At 38.2% G+C, this 14,509-nt stretch overlaps 1 long non-coding RNA gene across 2 annotated transcripts; it reads right to left on the bottom strand.

Moving 5' to 3' along the window:
* Positions 1 to 3,314: 3,314 nt before the first annotated feature.
* Positions 3,315 to 13,957, bottom strand: LOC135289903 (uncharacterized). 2 transcript variants are annotated; one of them, XR_010352640.1, is made up of 6 exons: positions 13,364 to 13,957; positions 12,215 to 12,394; positions 10,508 to 11,639; positions 10,306 to 10,380; positions 8,585 to 8,748; positions 3,315 to 6,399 (listed from the first exon to the last, which is right to left on the bottom strand). It is a non-coding gene; the product is annotated as an uncharacterized LOC135289903 (long non-coding RNA). The 2 variants fall into 2 exon arrangements; XR_010352641.1 differs by lacking the exon at positions 10,508 to 11,639 and having other exon boundaries at positions 13,364 to 13,928.
* Between the last annotated feature and the right edge of the window lie 552 nt (positions 13,958 to 14,509).

Below are 14,509 nucleotides of genomic sequence, written 5' to 3' on the forward strand. Positions count from 1 at the left end.
AGCTGTGCCTCAACAGCCTCTGTGAAAGAAGGGGATCTTCCCTCTACCACCTCATTACTCCATGTTGTCAAATATTTTACTTTCTGCACTCACAAAAGTAAACCCTAATTAATTGACTGCTATACAGCATTTTGCTACTGTGACTAAATTTAGGCACAAGTATGAAAAGGTCACATTTTGTACTGCCTTTTACTATCATTTCTCAAAAGATACCTTTCACATTTACATTTTTTATTTTATTTTAAACAAATAAATACATTTAATATTGTGGAGTTAAATACACAACACTTAATTTAGCAAGATTCTATAGTTGATAGGTATTCACTAAAAATCAGAAACATGAAAAATTCAGTTATTTTTCAATGTCAGGTCTGCAGGCTTGTAAGGAGCTAAAATAAATTATAGAATAATTAATTACTAAGCAATTTCACTAAGGGTTGTACCTATAAAACTATTTTCATCATGTACATTTAAAACAGCATACAAAATTTATATTACTTCACAGAAGATTGATCAAATGAGGAAAAAATGTTGTCTTGCTCTTGTATGAAATTTGATTTTGTGGCTAACAACAACAACAAAAAAAAAAGAAAATTAAAGGAATAGAGATAACAATGACATTTTTTGTTGTTTTTGAGGAATTGAAGGACTAAACTTCAAAATGTCTGTTTCTTTGGGAAAAAAAACTCTCAGGAGGAAAAGAAAATATTCTTATTAGCAAGAATAGTAAGAATAAGTTTTCTCATTTGACATGGATTTTCTAATTCTTATTTATCTTCCTAAATTTTTATTCTATTTTGTTGTAACAATTAAATGTAGCAGTAGAGACATAAAAATATAATTAAAATGGAGAAAGACACAAGAGAATCTCCAATACGATATAATGGAAAAAGATTACAGTGTGTCAACAGCTGTGTATGTATCATTTCATCTACTTTATGAGCCAGACAGCAAGGTTTATCTTTGTAAGAATTATTGGTTCTAAATTAAAACACTATGGTAAAACCAGTTTCACTTATGGCTGAACCTCCTTATTTAATACTGTAATTATTAGCTTGAATGTTATAAAATATTGTAATTCTGATTTCCAGGGACTCTGCATTTCAAATGACTTTTAAATGCCAAATTTTATAGGAAGGAAATATTCCCTGTAAGAGCAAAGTCAACATGAATGAAGCAGGACAAGAGGAAATTCAAATGAAAAACAAATTACCTGAAGAATAGAAACAAGACTTGTTAATGTTTCCTTTTGCCTGAGGAAAAATTATGGTTGACCATTGAATACAGAAAAAAAAATTATATCCAAGTTCTTATCCTACCTTCTTGTCAACTGATAAAGAGAATAAAGGCTTGCAACTTTGCTTTCCCCTAGTTTTGAAATTTTAAAAAGGTTGCATTTCGAAGAATTTTTATAAAACTAGAAATGTGATTTTTCTTGTCTTCAGATTTGTTTTTCTCTGTTTTTTTGCTAGAGCTTTCCTTAACCTGGCATCATACAAGAAAACCTAAACTAACCAGAATCTTTAGAGTCAATGACTAAACAAATGGGCTTCACATGATGGATCTGGAAGAATATGTCAGAATCACAGCATAAGCTAAGCTAGAAGGAACCCATAAGGACAATCAAGTCCAGCTCCTGGCCCTGCACAGCACCATCCCCAAGAGTCACACCATGTGCCTGAGAGCATTATCCAAATCTTCTTGGGCTCTGTCAGGCTTGGTGCTGTGACCACTGCCCTGTTCCAGTGCCCAGCCACCCTCTGGGTGAGGAACCTTTCTCCAGAGTCCAACCTAAACTGTCCCTGACACAGCTTCAGGCCGTGCCCTCGGGTCCTGTCACTGCTGATCACAGAGATCAGTGCCTGCCCCTCCTCTTCCCCTCACAGGGAAGTTGTAACTACCTTGAGGTCTCTCCTCAGTCTCCTCTTCTCCAGGCTGAACAGACCAAGTGACGATCTCAGCTGTTCCTCATACAGCTTCCCCTCAAGGCCTTTCAACAGCTTTTCTGTCCTCCTTTGGACACTCTCATAGCTTAATGTCTTTCTTATATTGCCCTGACCAGAACTGTACACAGAACTCAAGGTCCTTTTATGCCAGAACAGAGGATACTCGTCTAGGTCTAGAAACAGTGTTTTCCTACCATGAGCTGTATGTCATCAAGAGCACACAGAGTATGCAAGGACTGCAATGCCAGTGTTACACCTGTGGTACTTCATTCTCAGAGTTATGAAATTTTTATTTCAGGCTTCCTTTGCTCATCAGAAAAGGACTAAATAGATGAATAATGCAGCATGATCAATACTTTAGGCATACATTGCCAACTGTGCCATCTGCACACACCAGTCATGAAAAGAAAGTTGCCAGTACTCTTCCAACCCTTCTGATTCTGGAAGCAAGACAGTCAAATCTTGTACCACACAAACTCCTCTTCCTCCACATCACTACATGTGTATTGAGCATGAACCTAACACTCAATTTCTCTCTCTGTCAGCCTGGGCAGAAGAGGAAAATCCTAGGCAAAAGTCAGCAGCGGGGCTGATGACTAAGTACCTGGAGTATTCATGTCCAGCAAGGTTTAGAAGAATCTCCTGTTAATTGCTTGAGCCGCTATGTGTGATTGCCAATCAATATTCCAGCTTCAAATTATATTAGTTAATTGTGACCAAAAGTTATTACTTTTTTACATGACTATAAAATACAGATAATACATCTGCTCTCTTAGATGGCATCTCTAACAATTGTCATTGAGCCGTAATCCTTTATTGAAAAGTCTGTTCAGAATTTAATGAAACCTGTGTAAATTTTTAAACCGTAATTATTTTAATCTTGCTTCCATGGCAGATTAATGAGGAGAATTTAATATCTTTTCACACTGATCCCTTTTAATTTATTCCTACAATATATATTCTGATTCTGTTTTAAGGCTGGCCAGAAATTATATTGGATTAATTCAGCAGATATAGAAGAAGTCAGGTAACTGCTTTGATTCTTTTGGTGTTGTGTTAAATTGCCTAATCACTGGCAGTGACCAGATGATGCTTTGTTTCTCAAGTACTGGCACACTGGCAACATCTACATCTACCTGTCTTCCCAAAGTCAGGTTTTTTTGGTTTGGTGGGTTTTTTGGTTTTCTTTTTGTTTTGGGTTTTTTTTTTTTTTGTTTGTTTGGTTGGTTGGTTTTTGTTTTTTTTTTTTGTTTTTTGGGTTTTTTTGTTTTTTTGGGTTTTTTTTTTTTTTGTTAGGTCAGAATCCACTTACACAGCATAATCTTGCTGGCAGAAGGTGGCACAGGCCTCTACAGCCTTGGGGGAATTTTCCTTGATCTTTGTCAGCCAAAAAACTTTCTTCTTCACTGAAATCAATTTTTACCCCTGCAGTTTGAAAGAAGCTAAAATTTCTAAAATAGGTCATTAGAAGCCATAAGCAAGGCTGCAATTTTAAAAGTGAAAAATGCAGCTAGAAATGTCACAAAAGAAACTCCTGGGCAGTAATGGCTTGAAAAAAATTATCTTAGTCATAAGAGAGTTAAATAACTCACTTTAAAGTTAATCTTCTGTGATTTTAGTGGGAATTAACATATTTCAGGCTTTCCATGAGTACCTAGCACAGCAGAGAGCAGACATTCAGAGTCTCCCTCCACTGGGAAATTTTACAGAAAGGATGTGCAAAAGTCATACTTGTATTTTGATGTGTATCAGGAGGGCAGCTTTGCCAGAAGTTAAGAACTCACCCACTTGTTGTGGGAGCTCACTGAAGCCCATCTGGTTTTCTGGGAATTTCTTCTATATGGGCCAGTTCTGGTCTGGCACCAAAGAGGCAGACAACCAATCTGACTTATCTCAGATAACATCACTACTATCTACACGCATCTTTTAGTGCCTGTGCTTGTGAGGCTTACTGTCTATCTGACTGCATCCATAAGTTTTGAACCTGTTGGCCAAACTCAGTCACTGAGAAAAGGGTGTCAGAGATAAAATTCCACAAGTTTACCAAAAAGACATTGCTGCTCAGAAGAAAAAGCACTTCTTAGCATGCTCCATTTAGGAACAGGCTTCAGTTGATCTCACGCCATGGGAGATGGATGGCCTAAATACCTGCAATGCAAGAAAAACTTTTAAATGGGGCTTACACTTTACTAGACACCGGAGAATCCAACTGTGAGGCACAAATCCATAGGAAACCAGGCTTCATTTATTCTGCTTACTGCACAGGGAGCTCCTTGTTTGTACTAAAAGCAAGGATGACTTTCAGTGTAGTTTCACTTTTGGCCAATATTATTTATTTATACCACACTACAAATGTGAGTGGCATTTTGCCTGTCCTCCAATGTTTCTGTCTTGAGGAATTTGGCCTACAGGCCAAAATGTTGTCCTCAAATCCACTTGCTCTAGCAATGGTTCACTGTTAACTTGATACAGGAGACAAGTCTTTCTATTGAAGTCAGTCAGAATATGTGCCTTTCCCTGCCACGGCGCGATGAGAATTCATGATGAGGATGTGTGGGAGGAGATGTCTGATCCTCCAGGTTCTGAGCTTTGCACAGGGGACTCTAAAACAAGTCTGAAAGGTAACTATTTTGAAATCATAAACAATTTGTCTTTAAAGATATTTGGTTTTCTTTTTGCATGAAGCCCATCTTAAATACATATTTGCAGATATTAGACATTTTAGAGAAGGAAAAAACCCTCCCAGAAGAAAACAACACATCCACTCCTATATTTGTGGGTTCAAAATATCAAAGGAAGTGTGACATAGCTCCACATATTGACCTTGAGTGCTTCCTTTCTGTGCAGGGGTCAATCCTGCCAGATGCTTGTTGTCCTTGATTCACTCAAGCTGAAGACACTTGTCCTCTTGTCTGATGCTCAGCACCTTCATCAGCACAGGCTTTCTGCACAGTTTTTTGTCTGAGGTAAGCAGACTTATTGACTAGGCACTATGTATTTTCTCACTTAAGTAATAAAAAGGCTTGGTCATTTTGCAGAAGATTTGAAATTAGAACAGCTGATGTAACAGCACTTCTGTGTTGTAATAAAAATGAGGGGTATTATTATAAATACAACAGCATATTAACAAGTCCTTTTATGGTATTCATCTCAATTGCTCCATCTTTAAAATTGTATTTCCACTGTTACTTTGATACAGGAAGTAAATTTTCCAAGTTTCTCACACTTCCATCTTCACATTGCTCTGTCACTTAAAACCATTTCAGGGCTCTTTTGTATGGAAAAGAGGATATACAATATTAATAAGTATGCCAGCTGTAACGTTTCAGTAGTAGGAGCCCTTGCATGGAGTTGAATATTTAAATATATTCTAAATACACTGCTAGTAGGCTCCAATTAAGACATGAGAGAAGCATAGTGTAGGTAGATCAGAATATTCCTAATGTGTCTTAAATTTACCAAGATGAGTTTCTCTCAGTGTTTACTTATTAGCCTAGTTGGCACAAAAGGCAAAGTCCACTCCTCACTTAGATACACCACATATAATAGCATGCCCAAGCTAGGGGGAAAAGGTGTGCTCTGACCACATACCAGGTAAAACAACAGAGGATCCCAGTGAAGATATAGTTTTCACATGTTTAAACAAACTGAGAAGAATGCTGAGTAGGAGTTTAGGGATTACCTTGATTTATCAGAATTTAGTTAAGTTACACCTTCAGTCTTCACTACATTCTAATAGCTATAATCTTGGCCAATGCAGAACAGAAATGTTTTTATGCCTACTGGAGGCAAGGGCTCAGAACAGTATAACAGGGTTGCTTAAGTAGCACAGCTGTATCACTGTACACAAACAAAATACCAAACTTTTTGTATGTGGTGTCAGCTTAGCATCTAAAGCCAACTTCTGCTTGTCACTCAGGTGTTTAAGAAATTCTTTATAAATTAGGCACCTATACTTATGGACTGGTCTTTCAGTTTTAGAAAACTACCCAATTTCACTAAGGAGAGGTTATGTCATTTGTGAAAATGGAATATATGTATACAGACATATATGTTTATGGCCATAATTAGCTGTAAGAAAAAGGTGAAGAAAGAAGAAAAAGTAACACCCCTCAGTTCAGGAATTTCCTCTTCTGAGGCAAGAACTGTAGCAAGCTCTGAGTTCCACTAGCTCTTCTCACCTCTCCCTTTTTTCTGAGTGGGTGAAGACAAAGCTGGTGTTAATTCTTTTCACTTTTAAAATTGCAGCCTTGCTTCTGGTTAATATAAAACAAAGCAGTTTTCTATTAAGGTTCATCTCCTTTAACCATAGACTTCACCTGGCCATCTGGACTCTTTCAAAGACAAGATATTTCCTTCATGAACACTTCTTCCAAATTGTACGGGCTCTTTGGAGCTCCTCAGTGTTCTTCAGTGTCTGCAGAGGAAGTTGAGCAACAGACTTTGACTAAACCTGTAAAAAGTCAAAATTAAGTCAGATGAATTACTGCCCCAGAACCTGAGGAGCAGAGGTGAAGGTCCACTGACATAAATAGCTTATAGAGGTGTTCTCTGGGAAGTGCAAGGAGTGTTTTCCAGTTAGAGGAGATCTAGCATCTTCCTTTCACTCACTGATATGTAAATAATATAATGGCTCAGACATGCCTTGTGGAATTAATTTTTAGTATTTTTAAAAGACTTATTTTGGTATTAACCCAAGAATATTGTCTCAGTAATATCATGTTTCTTTTTTGATTTGACTTTTAAAATATTGAACTAAGTTTTTTTATATTTAAGGATAATTAAATCTGTTACCAAAAAAAAATAAGTTGGTATTTTTTGGGGGTTTTTTTGTATGCTTCAATCCTGAAATGTTTCTGGTCATTCCTTATCCCCTCAAATTGCTTATTCCATTTTTTTTCTTTTTTTAAACAAAATGTTGTAAAGAGTTGACATTTGTAAACATTTTGCCTTGAACCAAATAGTCATTTTCCTTCAGGGAATGGTTTTCATTATAACTTGAAAGACACACAAGTCAATTGGACACTGGCAGCAGTGGAGGGAAAAAGTGCAAGTTTTCCTGTGGCACTTCCTTGGCTGTTACTACAAAACAATGCAAGGACTATTACATCAGAATTGAAAGGCGTCCTACTTCTTTCAAAGAGCAGGCATTAAGGGAAGCTCATCTTTGTCTTTACAGGCCACTGTCATGTGCTGCTACTTGGAGAAACAGGGGGGCAGAAAAGCAGGAGGGAAAACCTTTTCAAATCAAACTGTAAAGGAGTGCCACAAGGAAGCCCCACAGCAACACACAGTTGGTGGCATCTGAGACCTCTGGAAGGCTCAGTGAGTTACAAAGAGATGATGCTTCAGTGCAAGCGCTGCCTCAGACTCTAGCTCAGAAATCCAACAAGAAATGAGGGACTGGGGCCAGAGGGCTGGAAGGAACCAACCAAAATGTAACAATAACTTGCCCAAGCACAGATCAGCACTAAAAATTAAGAAAGCTAAAGGTTTACATAATTAAAGGTGTGGCTGCTCCAGGAAAGTACATGAGCCCACGGGGATTAAGACTGGCCTAGACCAAAAAGGGTTACTTGGTGATAAATAACCCTTAGAAATGGTAATTATGTTATGCCCTAATGTTATTTACTGCCTAATATTGTTCACTGTGACTCCTTTAATTAATCTACCTGACATTCTCACTAACTCTTTCCTTTTATCCTCTGCTGAGATTAAAGGTCCTTTTTATCTTATTGCTTTTATGTTCATTCTTGGGTGAATCCATATTAAATTAGATGCCTGCGTGCATTTTGAGCACCCATGGCACTCACTTTTGGGGTTCACAGGAATCCTATTGCCCCTTCTAAAATGATTAAAAGTTCTTGACAATCCAACTTTCCTGGTCATTTTGAAAGGAGTTTACCCAAGACAGAAGAGAAGTTCCCAAAGTATAACATTTCCCAACTAATAAAATCCTTAAAAGTGACTGTGTCTTTTTAGACTCACAGAAAACCTCTATGTTTTTTTTTTTCAAATCAAGATTTCTCACTAGGCTCTAAGTTGCTCTGAGAAGCTATCTAGCTAAATTACCCAGTAATTTTCCTTTGCTAGTTTGCCCAAAAAACTGATGAACCTCCCACATTATTATTTCCCAAGACTGTGTTTTTCTCTCTCAGGATATCTTTGAACTGCTTTTAATTACTCTGACTGGTCAAGGTCTCTACTGAAAATGCTCCAGTTCCCTGAAGCAGATCTTCCTGATGACTTAGGCAAGAAATAAATATTATTATTTCACCTTGTAGTAAATTGCCCATGATCAGCTCTGTGCTGCAAAGCATCATCTCATGGCCCTTAATAATTGTGGTGGCTACTTCACCAGCAACATTTTATCCTGTTACACATATTCTCCAAGCCAGATGAAACAAAGGACTTGTTTACAAACAGTTTAATGAGGAGTAGCTATGACACTCACATCATTTTCCTTTCCCCCTGAAAGAAGAACGCTTCCTATTTTCGTTCTGCAGATGGCCCCAGCAGATGCCTCTGCCAAGGATTTCAGCACGTGGCCTTGCAGCCACAGAGCCCTCGTGCCCATTCTGCCCCTGCCAGAGACTCCTCAGTGAGGGTGGGACCCCAGCCCTCACCTGAAGTCTCACCTGACTTCAGCCTGTCCCCTGCCCTGGGGTGAGCTCCCTGCTCAGAGCAGCTCCAGCTCAGGGGAGGGTTTCCTGCAGCCGCTCCAAGCTCAGGGCCAAGCTCTCCATGAGCATCCAGTCTCCGGTCGCTGCTTTCCACTCTTGTGATCACTCTTTCTGCAGCCCTGGAAAATACGTTTGATTCCACCATCACTCAGAAAATAACCCTCCTTCTCTCACATAATTTAGTTGTCACTTCCCTCCTCTTAACCTGTAATGGTATTTTATGCCTGTGTGGTACTTTAAACATTTTAAACCAAATATAATAATTTCTCAGTGGTTTCTTCATAAAATGTGATGGTGAGCCAGACTGTTGCTCATTCTTTTTCCTGGCTTGTCTACCAAAGTAGTCTTGTTCTTTGATTTCTAAGCTTTTGGCTGGGATACCTTTTTAGTTCTGAGTTAATATAGCACTGGGTGCAAAGGGAGATTTGCCCAGGGGTAGAATGGTTAGACATAGACTCTCTGGAAGTACTACTAACAGTAATAATAATAGTACTACTAATAATAATAATTATAGCAAAATTTCTTCAAGGATACCACACATGGGGAGTGAGATTGCGGTCAAAGGATAAGTGTTATTAATTTTTTGATGAAATAGTGAGATGCTGTAGTAAAAAAAAAAAATTTAAGAAAATTTCTTTTGCTTGATTTCTGTTTTATCAAATGTAATGAAAATACAAATTCATTTAAATTTATGTTTCGTGATTGCTTTTGCCATTCCTGTGAGAGTTGTCTGCAATAACTCTTCAACTGAGCTGAATTCTGTAACTTACTTGAATGATAGTATATCTGCTATGTATTTTCAAATTGTTGAACTAAAACATGCAGAGCCATCAAGAATTTTGATGTAAAACTGCAGCTGTTTGAAAATGTGCAGTGAATGTCATCTTTAGAGCATATTTTGTCATCACCCTGCTGGGCACTTAGGTATCTTCTGTTTTCCATATTACACATATTTAAAATATATAAAGCAGAATAAAATATGGAAAATATAGATATCAAGCTACTTGTATGACATTACAACTCAACATTACTACTGCTATAATACTACTGAATACCCAAGGCTATGGGTAGAGATAATCATACTAAGCCTAGCATAGATTCTCACTAAGATGATCTCCGTTGTGATGCCTACTGATATTAAATACCAATGAAATTTGAGCCCTTGTTGGGAAATACTAACCCAACATATCTTCTGCCGTACTGATCTATCTCTACTATTATCATGTAATAACGTTGCTCTGCAAGGTGCAGAGAGCAGTACACAGCTTGATTCATTTCCCATTATCAGGTAATACACAAACAGAGCTGACTGTAACATGAAATTTCCACGCATGAAAAGGGAAAGTAAGAAGTACACCAGTGTAAAAAAGAGAAAGAACAAATGGAGGAAATGTATGCCTGCCAGGGTGAGAACTGCGGGCTTACAACCATTAGCTTAGCAAAGACTGAGAGGCTATAGCTGTACTTTATTGCTTGTATTTACTACTGCTATGTAAGATGACTGCTGACAAGGTGAATGTGATGAATAGAAAAGGCAGCTGCATAGCAGAGCTGCATTTCACTGATGTTTACTTATGTTTCTGTAAAAAAATAGACTAAAGCTTGAACAATTTGCATGCAATTCAGAAATCAGAGTAGTAAGGTTAATCTAGAAAGATACTTGGGGCTGCTCTCACCTGATTCCCACTTCATTTTCCCATCATTCTCTTACACTACAGGTCCTTGAGTCTCCTGGCTGCAGGCAGGAACGGCTGCAGACATAGGAGCAGCATGATTAATGTGCAGTGAAAATCAGTTTCATTGAATGCTGCTAGTTGTTATCAGTTTGCTAAAGAGATGTTTCTGTTATTTTTGTGAGAGGAAAAATGTGACACATACCTCTGCGTAAAAAAGTGAAACAAAGAAAAGTACATTTGTTATTAGCTTTTAATTCTGCTGGTTGGGCATTGCACTTTGTGCAGTACCATCAACAAATTAATGTTGTACAAGTCTGTGTTTTGATAGGCTTATGAAGGTGTTTCTCATTGTCACTTTTGGTAGCTTGGAAAGAATAAATAGCTCTTATTTTTAGCTTTTTGACCCAGTGTTACTCTACATGACTGGGTGACATTGTCCATTTTTGTAGTACTAGTCAAAATCTTTACTAACCAGTGCATTTTAGTTGTTAACATGGCTAGAAATTGTAAACAGCTATGTCCTTGAAAAGCTGAATTAAAAATTGCCCAAGTTCATGGCTACAGCTCCTCCAGGGGCCATAGATGCTTGTCTTAGTTTCGGCACATTTTATGGAAGAAAAGACTAAAGATGCTAAGCCAGGCAGAAAACAGCAGTTGCAACAAGCCCAGACAAAAAGGATGAGGGGACATGACAAGCCTCAGCAAACCCTCAGCTGCTACGGGCACCAGCTCAGCAAGCCTGGGCAGAGACTTGGAGAGAGGGCAGCCTCTCTGTGCAGATCCTGCAGGGTCTAATGTCAGCCATGGAAAACATCTGCATTTGGTATCCACACTTCAGCCATGGCTGGTAGAGAAGAACAGGCCCTTTCAGGATATCATTCACTGCTTTTGATGATCCAAGTACCAAGCAGGCACTCCCACAGTTCATACCATTTTTTTCTCCTTTTTTTTCCTGTTTTTTCTCCTTTGATACCATCATTTATATTTAAATAATTTATAGGTCCATTTGCAGAACTTCCTAATTTTTCTGGTTGCACAGTTTTGAGGGAGACCATGTGTTCTTCACACAAAGAGGTTTCAGAGGTGTTTCATATTCTGAGGTTAACAGCTCAGTAATGTTCGATTCACTCTTATATCTATTTGCAGTAAGCATTGTGGTGCCAAATACCTGATCCAGGCATCTGGACTTAGTCTTTAGGTACCCTCATGAACTTCCATGGAAAGAGGAAAGGACCCACTTTGCAAGGTACTCTCTGCAGCAGTTTTGTGCAAAGAAGTGGCAAATTCAGCATCAACTTTCTGTTGTCCTCTAGTGCTCACTTACTGAAAATAAACTTTATATGGAAAGAAAAGAAAAGAAAAGAAAAGAAAAAAGAAAAGAAAAGAAAAGAAAAGAAAAGAAAAGAAAAGAAAAGAAAAGAAAAGAAAAGAAAAGAAAAGAAAAGAAAAGAAATTTTAAAAATCACACAAGTTCAAACATTTGTTAAAATAACTATACTAATGTTGTTATTTGAACGCATATATTCACTCACAGAATGTCCCTCATTGTAAGTGAAAATACTTATCTGTCCTTCCACAAGATTTTCCAAAGCTGGATTCTCATTGTTTAAGACTGAGTCCTGGAAAATATTTGGTTTTAATACTGAAACCCCCACTTTGAAAAATATAATCAATATTTGAAAACTGACTATTTTCCTGTTTTCATTTATGGGAAACATCAGCATAAAAAAGAAATTTAAAACAACCATTTTTTCCTCCTTTCTCAACTTTCCCATGAAAAACAAATGTTTTTTTCCTTCAGGTCTACTGGCAACAGAAATGCCAATATAGAAAGCCTTCAGGCATCAGACTGGGTTTCTCTTCAAAAGCACAAGGTTGATGACTGTATTGAGAATAATCAGGAACTCACAAGTCTGAAGGAACCTCAGATCCATCTGCTGGACTATTTGCTCCATGACTCACAGGAGAATGAAAAGTTGAATTACCAGCCCTTCCCTTTAACAGGACAGATAACACTTGCAAAGCTTCTGAAGATCGATCCCTCCCAGAACCAGATCCTGCAGCTGGCTTCCAACGTGTTAGCAATTCCCTGCAGGATACATATATAATCTAATTGTTAAAAGGCTTCACTTATCTACTGGCCAGACTTTTTTTTTTATTTATAGTAAATAAAACAAGATATCAGAATTAAGAACCTTTGAAAATGTGTCTTCAAAACCCTTATGCTGAAATATAATCCTAAGAAATACTGCCAGTTTTAAACAGAGGCAGTAACTTCACCACCACCCTTTATTCAAAAAAATTATTTGCTTTTCAAAACACTATTTAAAACACCCAAAACAAAATAAAACAAAAAAAACCCAACTGCAATACATATAATTCCATGTGCTAATGGATAAAGACAGCCTTGTGGGTGGGAAATGGTAAAAAGGACTGATTTTCAGAACATGCTCTGAAGTAAGATGTTGATCTGCCTGTTTTGTAAACTGTGAGATGTTTCTCGTGACCCCATTCCCACTAAGAAGAAATATATGTTCTCAGGTACCATATTTGAACAACTGCAAAGGTAGTAGCTGTGAATGTAGAAAAAGATACCATTCATTCTGCATAAAAGTGTCACTACCTGCCTCAGTGACACAACACAGCCAGTGGTAGAGCCTGGATCAAAACGAATTTCAGGAGGTTTTTTTTAAACTCTGCTATATACTTGCATTAATGGATTTTAAACTTCTTTGGAAAATATGGAATGTTTAACAAATAAATTTTGACTTTGAAATAATTTTTTTTCCCTCATGTTGTATGAGCGGCTGCAATGTTCCACAGAACATGTATGCATAGAAATATGCTATTTAGTACAGTTAGTTATTCAAAGTTATATTTGAATCACAGTTTGGCATTTCTCTTTTCTTTCCTGGCTGTATTTTAAAATAAAAACCTGTCTTTGTTTTAAAGCACAATGCAAAGCTGCTGTGCTAATCAATAAATAACATTTATGATCATCAGGCAAATTGTTTTTGTTACACAGATTTTTATCATAATCATTGTTCCGTATGTGTACCTGATTATTATCAGCCTGCAGGACGTGTCTGTGCAGAGGCTGGGGTAATGCAGAGTAGATCCTTGCAGACTGCAGTAACAGAATTGAAAGCTCTAGGCACTGCCAGAGCACCAGGCGCAGAATAGAAACCAGCTAAAATGTCATGCTCAAATTCCTTCATGTAATTTTAAATTCTCCAGAAACTTATGTATCTGCACAAACAGACACACAGAGTGAAAATCTCAGCAGCTAGTAATTTTCTGGATTTACTGTATGGCAGGAACATCAGGTGGTAAGTTAAATAATGCAAGACACAGAAATTGAGTAAAAATCTTCCTGTGAGCCTGCTCATCACAGACATGTGAGCAGCTGGTTCCCATTGCAATCTCTTCTAAGCCTCCCCAGCTGGGCCAAGTGAAAGCTTTATCATGGTCACTGACAATCTGACAGCCACCTGAGATAGGCTGTGAGTCAGTCCCCCATGCACCAGGAGGAACAAAAACTCCCTCATGAAGCACTGGCAGCCAGCAGCACCTTTCCTGCTTTGATTCCTGTTTCAGGGTGCTGCACCTCAGCATGGACAGCAAGGGAAGGTTCCACAGGCATCTCTCACACACCTAGGAAAGGTAAACATGTGCAGCCTGAGTCTGTGATCCGCCTCAGAGCAGAGCAGCTTTTCACATGAAAGACAGAGGGATTCTGCTGAAAGATAAGGGATCAAACAGTTCAAGACTCACACTGTCTCTGTGAAGGCTGGTGGTGGCATTCCCTTATGCCACTCCATCTGTAATGACGGGATGTAAAGGAGATGGTCGTGGGTTTAGGCATGTCAGCGGCCTGATGCACCAGTGCTCAGCACCTTTTTGTGGGGGCCAGGTTTGTGAGCTGGATCAGCCTGCAGTGAGAGGCTCATACTGGCCAGCAGGCATGTGGGGGTGCCACCCCCACCCTGCAAGGTACTCAATTCTAGGTGCTGGATCCTTCCAAATGTAAAATGTTTATCCTATGCAAGGATGGATTAAAAAATATTTTTCTGGTAGATTCAACAATTCCAAGAGTAGAATAGTCTCTGTATGACAGGCAGAGATACCTACTTATTTTTACAGGTTGATGAGACATTTAAACGAGATGTTAAAACTTCCATGCAAAGACCGATGTGGCAGCCCC

Source organism: Passer domesticus, chromosome 1 (assembly GCF_036417665.1).
Source record: "Passer domesticus isolate bPasDom1 chromosome 1, bPasDom1.hap1, whole genome shotgun sequence".
In the NCBI taxonomy this organism is placed as follows: Eukaryota; Metazoa; Chordata; class Aves; order Passeriformes; family Passeridae; genus Passer; species Passer domesticus.